Genomic DNA, 6479 nt, shown 5'->3' on the forward strand with positions numbered 1-6479 from the left:
AACAAGGTGGACTCTTTTTATAGAAGAATATCACTGGGAAGGAAAAGTCCCAAAGCTATTGTCATTCCCGGAATCCCCCCAGCCTCAATGAGAACACATGCATCCATATTCCCCCACCGGCCTGCCCTGGCTGTGAAGACAGAAATACCTGTGCTCAAATTGTAGGCCTCCCATTCGTCATTGCTGTATGACTTAGAGGAAGTACCTCAACGGCTCTGAACTTCCATTTTTTTCATCTGCAAAGTAAGGTTTAATAATACCTAACACGAAGGTCTGTTGTGACAACTAGATAATATGTGTCAGTTCTTGGGACAGTCCTTGGCACATTAAAGTTCCAAATCAATTGTAGTTGTAATTAGGCAACACCCAGGTTAGGTTTGATCTCTTCTAGGAACTCTGACTCTATTACTTGAGATCCTTCTGTACGATGTATTGGTCTTTGACTAATTAGAGTAGGCTAAACTCGAATGACAAATAGACTCAAAGTATCCTGGCTTAAGTGTAGTCAAGGTTCATTTCTCCCATTATAGTCCAGGGAAGAAGTTCCAGGTTGGGGGTGGGGGTGATTCGAGAGGGTTGTCCCTGATCTGTACGGTCAATTAGAAACTCACAGTGATGTCACTCTGCTGCCCTCAACACATGGCCTCCAAAGTCACCCTAGTCATTGTCTGTCATCACACCTCCAGGCAAGGGAGAAACACGAAGGAACGCGTGTAGAATATCGTACAACCCAGGCACCCCTACTCTGTCATAGTCCGCTGGAGAGAAATTAATCACAGAGTCACAGGTTGCTGAAAGGGAGGCTGGGAGTTGTGCTGCAGCCAGCCTTCCAAATGCCCCACTGCCATGAGGAGATCAGCCACCTGTCTCAGACTCAGGCCCATTTAGATGTTTAGTAAGTTCTTTCCAATTAAACTATCAGCTTCTTGAATTAGAGACATTGTTTTAAGCAACCTACAAAGTCATGTTCAGTGACAGACATGCAAGAATGTTTTTTGAATCAATAGTAGTCCTAAATGAATAGGGGTGCTATTCTCTGGCTAAATATTTTAGATTTGGTCTCCAATGCATCTGAATGCAACTTCTTAGTTACTGTGAAGTAGAATGAAATTAAGTTTTAACAGGTTTGGTTAGGGATTACTTGTGTTGAACAATTCATCCTTTGTAACAATTCAAACAAAGACAGTCACAACAAAAATGTTGAGGATTTTCCAGTAACAGGATGATTCCAGAGCAATTACTATATTTATATGTACTTATCGTTAATAATAACTATATAAACTTATTCATTATAATTATTTGCTGACACATTACAGAGTCCATTAGGTTCTCAGTGTTATCTTTCAATCACTTAAAATTCTAGATTCTTATGGGGCACCTGGGTGGCTTAGTCGGTTAAGTGTCCAAGTCTTGGTTTCGGCTCAGGTCATGATCGTCCAAGTTCCTGAGTTCCAGCCCCACATCAGACTCTCTGCTGTCAGCACAGAGCCTGCTTCATATCCTCTGTCTCCCTCTCTCTCTGCCCTTCCCCTACTCATTCACTCTCTCTCTCTCTCAAAATAAATTAAAAAAAAATTTTTAAATAAATAAAATTACAGGTTCCTATATATTCTTTCCTTGAAGATAAATAGCATTTATGAAAATAAGTATAGTGGATAAATCGTCATTTTGTAGGGCTTCAGAGTGAAAAATCTGGTGTTCTGCTTTTAAAAAACACCCCCAGTTTTAATCTAAAGGTCTAAAAAAACGTATTTGGATCGGTAAATCAACTTTCTTACCTCAATTATGAGTAGGAGAAAAACCCAAAAACATGCAAATAGGAGCCAAGAAAAGTATAGGAGACAGATCACTAGCTTGGGTATAAGTAATGATAAAGCCAAACAAAATATTTTAATTTGTCCCTCCTTTAGGCACTTATGCCAGTTCAGTGATTATCTCTTAACCCTAACACACCTTTTTCTTTATTGCGATGTCAACCAGGGCGGACTCTCTGCAAAGCACTTCCTGCTTTGCCGGCTGCTTTCTGGTTCGCCTCCACCAATGGCAGGTGCTGGATGGAGACCGGAAGGAGGGAGGAGGGACTTCCTTCTTCCCATTTGTTTGCAGTTCTTGTCAGATCGCCCTTGCAAAGCGTTTTGTCATTGCAGTAGCAACAGTGGGCTGCAGGAGGTAGGTTTCCTCACGCCCAGAACCCGCCTCCTCACACCTTTCAGAGGTGTCAGCAGCAGCCTGGGGATGCCTTTCTTCACGGCATGGGTCGCAGGCCCTTGGAGCCATCCTCCGAGCTTAGAGAAACCAGCACCCGCCATGCAGCGGCCCTTCTGAGATGTCCCGGCTGAGCTCCATGGCACCAACATCTTCTCTTTGTTCTTCCTCCTGGCCTAGGAGAGTAGCCGCTTCCTGCCACTGCTGCTTCCCCAACAGCATTCTCTTTTTGCCTTTTCGGTTTTTCAGTACCTAGTTAGCGATTTCTTATATTACTTTCCCTTGTTAAAATTATTGGGGTGGTTTCTGTCTTCTGACTGGGTTCCATGTGATAAATTAACTGAAGCTTGTTCTTTCAACGGACAGGACCACCAGAATGCTAGCTGTTTGAATCTAACTGTAGATTTGGATGCTTGAAGGTTCGGTTTAATGATAACGCCCTTTAACTAAAAGCTATACTTAAAAGAAACAGCGAAATGAAATTTGCTTCTGCATTTGGTATTTGGATGAAGACTTGAGAATGAAGAGATTTTTTTTGGATAAGCTATGCAATTGATTCTATTATCTTGGAGCCGAATGTTTCTCTGTGCCTCATTTCTCTTTAGCCGTACTAAGGGAAAATAAGCAAATGACTCTTGCACACCTCGAGACAGGTGAACTATAGATCATATTAACGAAGTGACTCATAGATGGGAAGTCTTCTGAAGTGCTGACATTTTATAGTGGTGATTTGATGGACATGTTTCTAAAATACCAAACTTACTTTCTTGAATTTTTAAGCAGATATGCTTAGCATATTTAGAAAAAATTTTTTTTAATTAACTCAGAATCATAGTTTTTACCCAGGACTGTACTGCATCAGAATGTATTTTTCTTCTTAGGAGAAGGAGGGATGTTTCAAAACAGCCCAAAGAGCCACCGACTAATTGTAAACAAGGGAGGTAATGACACAATAGCAACAACTTTGGTTAATGGTTATTGAACTCTTACTGAATGCCAGGTGGTCTTCTAGGTCCTTTTACACATTATCCCATTTAATCCTCCTACAACAACCCTCTACAAGGGGTATTGTGATTATCTCCTCTTTATTGATGAGGAGATGGAAAACAGAATTGCTGTCCAAGATCCCATAGTGAATATGGACAGGGGCAGAATTAAAGTTTTTTTTTATTCTAGAGCCCACCATCTACTTCGCTGTGTTTTCCGTCGTTTTTGTTTGTTTACTTGTACTTCATACGTTTATTTGTAAAACTAATTCGGGAAGCCATCAGGCTCAGAACTGGGCGAGTGACTAAAATGGGTAGCACGTAGCCTCCTCTCCCAGGAATTTATAGGCTAGTAAGGCTAGGAGGTTAAACGAAGTGCTAAAATACTAAGGACAATACTTAGTAGGCAAAAAAAGTATCCCAAGAACGGTAGAGTGTCTCCAGGAACACCCCAGAGAAAGGTTTACCCATCCACGGTGACTAACCGTGGAGAAGAGTCCCAATCTGCCTCCGTTTCCCTAACTCTCCTCTTCCCCAATATCAAACTGAAAAAGTGAAAAAGCATGTTGGTGTCAGACACAAAAGTACTTCTATTCAAATCGAGAACTGCAAAGTCATTTGCATTTTGCTTTGCCCATATGCTATGGTTAAAAAAAAAAAAAAGTGAAGGCTTTAGAGCTTATTTTGCATCTGTACAGCAACTCTAAATCTAAATCCAATTTTCCTTCGTTGAACCAAGTAAGCACTATTTTTAGTTAAAGTTAATTTAAGGCCTCTGAATAGAAGACCAATTAAGAGCACCTTTAACCGTGCTCAAGTAGACGCTGGAGGCTCATAAAAAAACGCCCTTGGTTGCCCATGCTTGGCACCACCTAGAGACGAGAAGACCTCCGTGCGAAGCCCGTTGGGCCCTCTCGTGCAATCATCCCTCTTGACTGCATCCACGCTGCATCCGCTTTTCCCATAATCCTGTAGAACTCCCTGGAAAGCGCGGGAAGGCTCCAGGGCACTTCCGGTGTGACCTCACCACTCTGTTTGTTATTTGCTAATTTATAGCTGCTGCGCTCAGCCTTACCGGATGGAAACGCAGCTAAAAGGTTGTCCTTGTCTCCCTTCACTCAAGCAAAGAGGGATGAAGTTTTAAACTGATGATTTTTTTTTTTTTTTTTTTTTATTTAAATAACTCCACTTTGCAAGCTTAGAGCTCATAATACTCTGCTGAGTGTTGTTTTACCTACGGGCCTGCTGATCTGGTATTATGTGAGCTGCAAACTCTACTCGAAGGGGAGGTGATTTAAGGATACTGCACTGACCTACCCTGCAATCTGAGTCAGCTCACTGGTTCTGGTGGGCCCGAGACAGACTGCTAGTGTCTTGTTAGTGTGCAGAGGAACTGAGGCAGTTTGACAGGGAGTTTATTAATTTAACAGGGATTTTGCAATCCCATTGGCTTCCTGCCAGCCCACTCATTCCTCCTGAGTACGTAAGTGGGTTTTTTCTCTCTAGCCTCTGATTTTTTTCGTGGTCATCTGAGAAGGTCAATAGTTGGTGAGTCCAAGGAAAATGTGGCCTAAAGAGAAAGTACCCCAACTTTACCATCGTTACACAAAAGCAGAGAAAATGATCAGTGAAGAGAGAACTGCACTTGGATGAAAGCAAGAGGTGTTATGTGGAAAGACAAGTTTAAGACCCGGAAAGAGAGAGACTGGGAAAACTGTGTTGTATTAACTGTGGTTCTTTAGTTGCCAGTGGCAGAAAGTGATTAGTTCGGCAAAAGTTTAAAAAAATCAAATTATATATATATATATATATATATATTTTTTTTTTTAATGTTTATTTATTTTTGACAGAGAGAGAGAGACAGAGCATGAGTGCGGGAGGGGCAGAGAGAGAGAGAGAGAGACACAGAATCTGAAGCAGGCTCCAGGCTCTGAGCTGTCAGCACAGAGCCCAACGCGGGGCTCGAACTCACAGACCGTGAGATCATGACCTAAGCCGAAGTCGGACGCTCAACCGACTGAGCCACCCAGGTGCCCCTAAATTATATTTTTTGAAAAGTTGAATGGAGATACTGAAGTATCTCACAGCACCCAAGAAGAATGGCTTGAGAGAGTTGCCCCTAACAGAATCTAGTTCTAATGACTCACTCTCTGAATTTCTCATGGTTTTCCTTCTTTGTTTGTTTGTTTTGTGACATGTTAAATGTTTGTTTGTATATTTATTTATTTTGAGAGAGAGAGAGAGAATGAATCCCAAGCAGGCTCCACGCTGTCAGTGCAGAGCCTGACATGAGACTCGATCCCACAAACTGTGAGATCATGACCTGAGCTGAAATCAAGAGTTGGATGCTTAACTGAGCCACCAAGCACTGCTTTGTGACATTGTTCTAAATGGTCTGCATGGGATCAAGCCTCCACCTGGATCCATCAGCCGTGGCCAGGGTGCAGGAAGGTCTCATGTGTTAGGTCTGGCTGCTGAGGGCCCACCCCTGGGCTCAGGAGAGATCTCAAAGGAGCTTGGAAGCCATCCTCAAATATGTCTAGGACACGTCTTTCTGGGTTGGCTTGAACATTGAATCTTCGCAGCGTTTTTCCGGAAGAGTTAGTTTCAATGAGAAAGCGTTGTCGTTTGCCAGCTTTATGACCCAGGCTTTACTGTGCCCCTGTTTCCTAATCTGTAAAATATGGACCCTACTTGCTTTACGAGGGCACCGTGAGGATCCAAGGAGCTCACAGACACGAAGCGTAAGCCTCGTTATACGGCGCAGTTCTGGAAGGAGTGCTGATTATTTGGGCTGTCCAGTCTGGGCACCGCGGTTCTGGCTTCACTTGGCAGTGGGGCCTACCTACTTCAGACGTCCATCTAGAAAAAGTCTGATGAGATTATTCACCTCGGGGGTGTATGAAGAAAAACGACTCTTAATCATTCAGAATGATTGACCCTCAGCTACGGAGTAAGAACCGCGTCAAGTTTACAGCCACATCAGCATGACTGTAGCGATACCACCGTCATGTATAACCTGCTCCTTTAGCCTCCTTCTCAGGAAGGGGGTAATAATGCGAATAGGTTGGATTTGGTCCAGTTTGTGCCCTTTTCTGCTTTCCACCATCTAATTCACTGGTAACACTCTTCCTGTGCCCAGTGCCGTTCTTGCATGCCCTTTTCTCAGGTAGGACTTCCCATAACAACTGGAAAGAATTCTGTTTCATTTTACTGTGTTAGTCTGTTTAGGCTGCTACAACAAAATACCGCATACTGGGTGGCTTATAAACAGCACCGTACTGGGGG

Source organism: Lynx rufus, unplaced genomic scaffold (assembly GCF_022079265.1).
Source record: "Lynx rufus isolate CCGP_SWC_20201006 ecotype Redwood Valley unplaced genomic scaffold, mLynRuf1.p SCAF_7, whole genome shotgun sequence".
Classification (NCBI taxonomy): Eukaryota; Metazoa; Chordata; class Mammalia; order Carnivora; family Felidae; genus Lynx; species Lynx rufus.